General features: G+C 40.3%; 1 protein-coding gene across 1 annotated transcript in view; it reads right to left on the reverse strand.

The window, feature by feature from the left end:
* The window catches only part of Pls3 (plastin 3), an 89,020-nt gene extending 88,582 nt beyond the window's left edge, over window positions 1–438 (reverse strand). The window contains exon 1 of the mRNA XM_057760159.1: window positions 286–438. The gene's annotated coding sequence lies outside the window, so the exon portion shown is untranslated. The remainder of the gene's footprint in view (window positions 1–285) is intronic.
* Window positions 439–9,006: the final 8,568 nt, after the last annotated feature.

The raw sequence follows: 9,006 nt of genomic DNA on the forward strand, positions 1-9,006 counted from the left end.
TGTTAAGAGTAACCAGAGAGCAGGCACAGTAAGCAGAAAAAGTGGTGGCAGCGGGTGGGAGATAAGGAACCCTTTGGAGCTCTCACCCACCCTGGAGGCGAAAGATCATCCTGGAGCCTCAGACCCCAGATGAAATTTCCCTCCGTCTCCCCCTTTGCCCAACCCCCGCTTTCTGGTGCAAGGCACGTTCCTGCTGAGGTTCCGGGAGATGCTCTCGCCAGGACCCACTCTTGCCCACGCCCAGAAAACCCTCTTCCCCTCGCGCTGGAGCTGGAAAGCACTTACGTAAAGTCGCAGACTCGTGGATCTGGCCCGAAAGCTTCCCACCAAGCACTCAGACAACTTCTGGCCCTAGGAATCTCTGCAGCTGTGGTTCTAAAGCCAGCGCTCCCTCCCCTCCTGCCAGCCCCCTCCGCCCTGCGGCCGCAGCCATTGGCTCGGGTGGTGTTCACCAGTGGCCTGGGAACCAGGAAGGGGATTGGGCCAGGAGCCTGTCACATCAACTGGGCTGGGAGCTGAGAGACTAGGCAGAGGGATGGGCACTCAGGAGAGTTGAGAACTGGAACTCTGTGTTTGCAAGTCTTATTCTTCACTCCCTACCTGGTGTAAGAACTACTTATAAATCTATAGTGCCTGGCTTGGAATACATGTTTTAAAAAAACATTACTGAAATAACTGTAAGGTTAGGAGTTTTGGATCGTGTTTGAATGTTGCCTATTTATGTCAGCTATGGGGGTGAAGGTGCAGTTTTTCTCTTCATTAAGAAGGTATAGTACAAAATGTTGCTCTGTCCAGACCTGGAGCCAAAGAACTTTTGGGGGGAAACCTCTATCCACTTTCCCTTTGTTTCTGCCTGATACGTGTTGAGAGAGGGTCACACTTTGTAGCCAAGGCTGGCCTCAAATTGATGATATCAGGGCTCAACCATCTAGTACTGGGCTAACCTCCTAGCTACCACGCCCATTTCATCATAGTCAGGGCAAGGCCCATGTGTATTTGGATCCAGCCAAATGAATTGTTGGCTTAAATCACCTGTCTGGTAGCTTTGTACTTGAAGCATAAGAGGTAGGTGAAAGAATGAAGAGGCAGTAGAAATCCCTTGACTGCATTGCAAGAGTCACTAGGTCTCCGAGTCCTGGCCCCTGAGAAAACTTGGAGACTTGTGTGGTTTCATTTTATCTTCTCCCTTGCCCATAGTCCCGCCTCCTTGAAACTGTCACTACACGTTTCCCCTCAGGATCTATTCCAATCGGGGCTGCTCATCCTAGGTCCAAAATCAGCCTGGAGGCCCAAAGGAGAAAGTTTCCCCTGAATCCTGTCTAAATTGAATTGTAGGAGAGAACAATAGAAAAAAATCATCACCATTCCAGCCCTAAACATTTTTGTTGTTGTTCAGGAGGTGTGCGCTTGATAAGTTTGGTAAAAATTTAAAGTTGGTTCAGTTAAGTTCTGTGTAACAGGAAAGAATTGGAAAATAGGAGAAGCTTAAAACTTGGATGCAAGTGCCAAACCTGTCTATCTGAGTTCCAACCCTGAACCCAAACAATGGAATCAGTGAACTGCTCTCTCTATGTGACCTCCATTCTTGGGCCTTGGTGCAATCGCACACACATACACACACACACACACACACACACACACAAGTAAATAAATATAATGTTTTAATTAACGCAAATTATATGCTATATGAAATCTTTTCAAAGATTTTATTATAGAAAGTATAAAGGTAAAATCAATTTAAATAATGTATGCTTTCTTCCAATACGTTTAAATGCTTTCATCATTGTGCTTCTCTATCGAATAGTTACTGTGAATTTTCCCAGAGAAACTACTCTACTCTGGGTGTGGCATTTTATACCTGTGACCCCAGGAAGGACAGGATGAAAGAGGATTGCTAAAATGTTCAAAGCTAACCTGTGCTCACAGTGAATTGAAGGCAATGAGAATAGGGGAGGACAGGACTTGTAGTGAATCCAAGGCCTTTTTTTTTTTTTTTTTTTGGTTTAAAGACAGGGTTTCTCTGTGTATTCCTGGCTGTCCTAGAGCTCACTTTATAGACCACACTGGGCTAAAAGAGATCTGCTTGCCTCTGCCTCCCAAGTGCTGGCATTAAAGGCGAGTGCTACCACCTTGGCTCTAGGCCTTCTTAAATGAGGGGGGTACACAGTGCCTACAAACTAGACTAGCAGGCAAAGACTTGGCCCTGGAGAAAATGGTTAATTATTAGTCAATGATTAGCCAACTATGAGACCTTAGAAAAGGCCCAGAAAGGTGAATAGTGAGAGTGCACTCGTGCTTTTAAGAGACATTAATTTTCTGTTATGTGTCACGTTGCACTGAGTCAGGCAGGGTGGAGCATGCAGTGTGCTATCATGCACATTTACAAGAGGCTCCAGAGTGAGATTCCTAGTTTTCCGTATTAGCCCAACCAAGGCTTGGTATGGTCACTGGCACACTTTATACTCCATTTTTGGACACACTAAATAGGGAAGCTTGGTTCTCTACCTTTACTATGCCCGTCACTACTGAACAATTCCCGCCCATTTTTGATGTAGAATCACTAACGTCACAACAGTGCATCAGGTTTCTGGCAGTGTTCCAGTACAGGGGAGTTCGTCTAGTTTAACTTTGTATTTGATTTTACTTTACTTTTCTAGTTCCAGAATTTAAAATAAGGCAGAGAGGGACAGCAAGGTGGCTCCATGGGCAAAGGCGCTTGCCACAAGGTCTGAAGATCTGAGCTCAATTCCAGAAAGTGGTGGAAGAAGAGAACCTAATCTTCAAAGGTGTCTGCTGACTAGCACATAAGCTCACCTCACAAGTGAATTGCACTCGAATGTGTATAAGCTTAATGAATGAATTAACTGTAAAATAAAATAAAACAGACTGTAGCAATGCTGCGATGTAGAATGATGGCACTTATCTATAGCCCTGGTGCTCATGAGGCAGATGCTAGTTTGGACTACAGAGTGGAAAACTTCTCTCAAAAAAGGTAGAAAAATATTTAAATGTTAAGTGTATGTTTTATTTACAGGTATCTGTTTCTTAGTAAAAACAAACCAAAACCTTATATACCTGGGGAAGTAGTATATTTGGTAAGGTATTTGCCTAGAATTGGAAAGCCCTGAAGTGAATCTCTGCCTGAAATCCTAACAAGTTGGAGATCTGGGCAGGAGGTTCAAGGTCATCCTTAGCAGTAGTAAGCAAGGCCTGCCTGGGGTACTTTAGGCCCTGTAAAACAAACAAAACAGAAACCATCTAGTTCATTTTCAGGTTTCATTTGTATGCCCTTGTGTGGAGGTTAGAGGATCACCCCAAGCAACACGTGTAAAGAGATGGTGCCACACAGCTTTTTTTTCTTTCTGTGTGTATGTATGTGGTGTGTGTGTGTGTGTGTGTGTGTGCGCGCGTGTGTATGAGTGGTCACGTGTAGTGGTAGAGTTCTTTGTTTTTTTTAAGGTAGGTTTCAGGCTGAACCAGAACTTAGGCAACTTTTTCCAGGGATCTTGTCTCTATCTCCTGAGCACCAGGATTTTCAGGAATTTGCTACTTGCACCAGCAAGAGCTTTATCCAAAGAGCCATCTTCCCAGCTATGCTTTTTTTTTTTTTTTTTTTTTTTTGATAAAGACCTCTAACTGGGATTCCCATGTTTGCTAGACCTGCCCTTTATCAACTGAGCTATCTTTCCACCACCTCTAAAAGTCTCCAAGTTCAGTCAAAAGAGGTGGGGTGTGACTCGGTGGTAGAATGTTTGCCCACAGGGAACAGCACACGGGGATTAATCCTCAGCACCAAAACAAAGCATCCTCTACACAACACACACACAAACCCTCAGTCAAGCTTCACTCTTTAATGGCAGTTTAGCAGTGCATACTTTTAAAACCGTGGTGTGATACCTCATTACCTCAGTAATTCCCAAGAGATAATGTGAGCCTTACGCACACAGAAGCAAACTTTTGGATTGTAGTTGAGATGACAAGCCCAACAGTATAACCCCAGTAGAAATCCTTTGTAATGCGTACCACGAAGATAGCCAAAGATAGAGCTAAGCTACCTTTCATTCCAAGGGTATTTTCAAAGGTCAGCATTTTGATCTCTGGAGCCTCACTCAGGGAGAGGTGTTTTTAGACTGCTTTCCTTTCTGCCCTTTCACTCCGCGAATTGAACACACAGAGGTTAGTTTACAAAGGTAACCTAAAGTTGATGGTTTTCTTATCTATGTAAATCACCCTGCCCAGATGCTCTTTGGTGTCCCCTCAGGTGCTTACAGGCAGGTAATAGGCTCTAAGTCCTCTAACAGCTCCTTACAAAGTCCTCTGGTCTGTAGAAGTTCAGTGAATGTTTATTGTACTAATGGTTATTTTATGGGTCTATTCTTGTAAAACAATAGTAAGGAAAAGCTATGTATAGGTCTCTTAGGACCTTGTGAATCAATAACCTAGTATTTTTAGCTCTTTCCTTCTGTCTCCAATTTTCTATCCATCGCAGCTTTGTGACAAATAACTTCAAATCAATATCATAAAAAGTTGAAAGCATTTCCTCCTATCCTTCTTGAAGCTCATAAAAGGATTCGATTTCTCTCTTAGGCTTTTTCTCTGTCCATTCTACCTTTCTGCATGTGTGTTTCCATTTTCATTATTGCTTTTCCCAATACCTTTTCAATCTAGTCCACGGGTTTTCTCTGACATTTTCTGAGGGTTCTGGTCTGTATGGTCCTATACCAATGTGTTTGATGTTATCCTATAACTTATTTTGTTATTAAAGAATAAATTAAAAAATAAATAAATTATTTAATCTTGCATGGTGCTGCTTGCCTTTAGTCCGAGAACTTGGGAGGCAGAGGCAGGTAGATCTCTGAGTTTGAGGCCAACGTGGTCTACAAAGAGAGTTGGTAGGATTCATGCATTATGCTAACCCCTGTCACCTGGCAAGATAAACCCAGGCAGTACCCTGGCCAACCCAGGGTCCTATAGCTGCGACATCACTACATATGTACACAGGTACAAAGGTCCCTTTAAGAGACAAGCTTTCCCCACTCCCCCTCTCTGTTTTCTGGCAGCTCTTCTGAAGAGTCAGACTGATCCTTGCCTCTTCTTCCTCTCTGAATTTCTCTTTCTCTCTTCCCTTCTCCACTCACTTTAGCTCAATAAAACTCTCACATAAGCTCTTCCTGCATGGTATATTTGTCCCCCACCCATGGTGAGGCTTCTAGCTCCCACTCCACAAGGTCCACTTTGCACCGTTTTACAAGAAGAGTTTAAAAACAGATAGGGCTACAAAGAGAAAACAAAACAAAATAAAATAAAAATACTATTAGTAAACCAATAAAAGGTCTTGAAAGATCATGGCTCAACAAGTAAAGAAAGGTGTTTGCTACCAAACTAAATAACCTGAGTTGGATACATGGGACCCACATGGTAGAAGGAAAAATGTCCACTGACTTCCATGGGCATGACAGCATGTACAACTGAGCTCACACACATTTTTTTTTCTTTTTTGAGACATTTTCTCTGTGTAACTCTGGCTGTTCTGAAACTTGCTCTGTAGAGCAGGCTGGTCTGAAACTCAGAGATCTGTGCCTGCCTCTGACTCCAGAGTGCTGGGATTAAAGGGTAGTGCCACCCCCATCTGGCAATAATAAATTAATAAATACAAAAAGTTGAAAACTAATAATAAATTAAGAAAATGGTATCATTCTTTCTATACTTTATTCCAATGTAATTCGATTACATAAACTTCATATAATAAAATCTTGGTCAGTTAAATACTAAATTATTTATCAAACAGATTCACTCTATTGATTTTAAGTTATAGGACGTTTTTGTTTGTTTGTATTTGAGATTGAACTTGAGGCTTTGAGCATAGCTGGACAAGCACTCTACTTTAGAACCGCAGAGTCCCAGTCCCAATTGCATCAGTTAAATTGTACCTATTTCACAATTTATTTTCAAGAACTCAATATTTTTCTGGGTCGTAGTGGCACAAGACTCAGGAGACAGAGACAGGCAGATTTCTGAGTTCGAGGCTAGCCTGGTCTACATGGTGTGTTCCAGGATAGCCAGGACTACACAGAGAAACCCTGTCTCAAAAAAAAAAAACCAACTAAACAAACAAAAATGAAAACCATCATTATTTTTAACAATTATGTCTTATATGAGAATTGTATTCTGTGTATAATGCATTAGATTCTTGGACTAACTCTTGATTCTATATTTCTATTTATCATGTTCTGACACATCATTTTTATTAAAATGAAGTGTGATTTTAAAGATTTCTCAGGTAATTAAAATATTAGTCATGGAGTAAATCTTGGTAGAGCTGGAATAGTCTTTAAATCTTTTTGAACCAGAGAGTGATAATTTCAATAAGCAATCTTATTGTTTAATGAGGACTGCTTTTCACATTTCCAACTCAAAATAAAAACATATGTGAATCATGGATGCTAATTCTTTTTTTTTTTTTTTTTTTTTTTTTGGTTTTTCGAGACAGGGTTTCTCTGTGGTTTTGGAGCCTGTCCAGGCTGGTCTTGAACTCACAGAGATCCGCCTGCCTCTGCCTCCCAAGTGCTGGGATTAAAGGCGTGCGCCACCACCGCCCGGCTGGATGCTAATTCTTTAACTCAGCACTTGTGAAATATTTTTCTAGCTGCAGAAGTTATACTGAGTGTGAAGGTCTTGTAATGCAAGCGGTTGTTCCGTAGACATTTTGTCAAAAAAAAAAAAAAATTACTGAGACATATCTGTAGCTACTTAAGAATTTTGTTGAAACGAAGAATAAAAAGCAAAAGTTGGTTGAAATATATTTGATAGGCTTTGGGCATTTTAAACCAACATTAGCTTTCTATTCTACAGCTTCACTGAAAGTCATTGTCATCATTGGGTGGGTTAAAATTTCCAGTGTCCCTGTGCCCCTTGTCTTTGTTGTCTGTTAAAAGATTGATTTAAGCAATGGGCATGGGGATACACACCTGTGATTCCAGTAATTTGGGAGGCTAAGGTAGCAGCAATGAAGGTTTGAGACAAGCTTGGGCAAAGTAGTCCTTCCATGAACTAACTAATAAATAAATAAACAGCTAAATAAATGAGTGGGTGAATATATGACTATTCTTTTATAAGTGCTTGCTAGGTACTACCCTTGAATTATCCTAAGAAGAATGAAAAAAATCATATTTACAGAACACAAGGACTTAGTCTTCTAATACTAGTTCAGTGGCAAAATCAACGCAAGTGAAATAATGAGAAAAGAATGTAAGATAAACTATATTGAATTCATGTTGTAGGGATTATGAAAACAATGTTTGAAAATAGCAGGGCTGAAACCCCTAGAGGATAATCCTTTGTGGCAAGCTCAAGGAGGTTTGGAAAAAGGGTAAAACATTAAAAGCTAAAAGGAAGCTTCAGAAGTCCTCCTATGATGAAAAAAAGGGAGGTTTTAAGTGTGTTTCTGGGATTGGGCTTCCTTTCTGGCCTCCTAGGTTTCCATTTGCAAAACAAAAGCTAGGGATTTGCCCAAAGTAAAGGACTCCTGATACCATCAATGGGTAAACAGATTGCTTGAGCTGTCATCTATTTAATCCATTGAAAAGATAAATTACCAGGGGTGCCAGACCTCCTCCTATTTGCCAGATTCAGTCAACTGTGAGCAGCAAATATTTTTGGATTTTATCTTTTACTAACCACATAGAGTCCTTTTCCCTTATCACTGTTATTTTCTAAATAATACAAATGCCATTTTATACAATGATTTAAAGTACACTGTAGGATTCGCATAGGTTAGATGCAAATGCAAGAGTCCAACAACCAATCTACAGATGTGCGCTGGAGACTGTATTGGGTGCACTTACTGTAGAAACATAAAACACTTGTGACTCTTGTCTTACAATCATTGAATACTACATTATAGAATGTCTTGCTTTTGTCTACAGATATTTTGTGTTACTTTTTATATTAAGTACCTAATGCTGTCTACCTAATTGACACATACTACATTTTGTTTTTATTTTTATTTTTTTAGGTATTAAGAACTTTTTAAAAAATAAAACAGAGACTCTCTATGTGGCCCTGGTTTGTCTGTAGCTCACATAGATCCTCCTGCCTCTTCCTCTTGAATACTGGAATTAAAGGCACATGCAACCATGCCTGGTATTGTTTTATTTTAAAAATTATTATTATTATTACTATCATCATCATCATCGTTATCACTACATGTTTCACGGTGTCTAAGTTCTGGGTTGCCTTGAAAAGTCAGCTTGCATCAGAAAAATGAGAATTGCCTTCTCTTCATCAACCCAACACTATGACCACCAAATACAGCCCATCCAAAACGTACTCAGGAAAGCTACCGAGTATGCCAGTGCATACATACAGTGACTACCTGTAGAATTTAGTTGACTATTTCCAGGAGTTTGCTCTCTCCTGCCAACATGAGTTCCAGACATGGAATTCAGGTCATCATTAGGCTAGCACTGCAAGGTTTTTGGCAGCTGAGACATCTTGCTGTCCTTTTTTGTTTGTGTTTTGAAATCTGTCCTTGCACTGTAGCCTAGGTTATCCTGAAACTAAAGGTGATATTCCTGGTTCAACTTCTTAAATACTAGGATTGTAACACTTTGCTTTTAGAAGACATATGAATAAGGCTGTAACTTGTAAGAATGTCAAGGTAGGTGAGTGTGCTACTCTCTATCAATCAACTTGTGTGTCTAGGTTATAAAGTATTGCTTTGAGTGAAATATTTGAATTGAAATCTTAACCAAAATGTAAATTTCAACCACTGAAGGTTTCAGAAAAAGAAAGTTCTGCTAAAGATATCTTGAATAATCTTGGGAATAAATCATAAAGCACATTTAAAAAATCCATAATGATGATGCATTGGGGTTTAAAGAAATTATGCCTTATCTGTTAGAATTGGTTGCTTAATTCTTGAATATGTTCAGAACACATTTTAGTGAAGTTCAGAGTCTGTGTCTCTTTTTCTTGGGAGTATGCCTGTGTGTGTGTGTGTGTGTG

The sequence above is a fragment of the Chionomys nivalis genome, chromosome X (genome assembly GCF_950005125.1).
Source record: "Chionomys nivalis chromosome X, mChiNiv1.1, whole genome shotgun sequence".
In the NCBI taxonomy this organism is placed as follows: Eukaryota; Metazoa; Chordata; class Mammalia; order Rodentia; family Cricetidae; genus Chionomys; species Chionomys nivalis.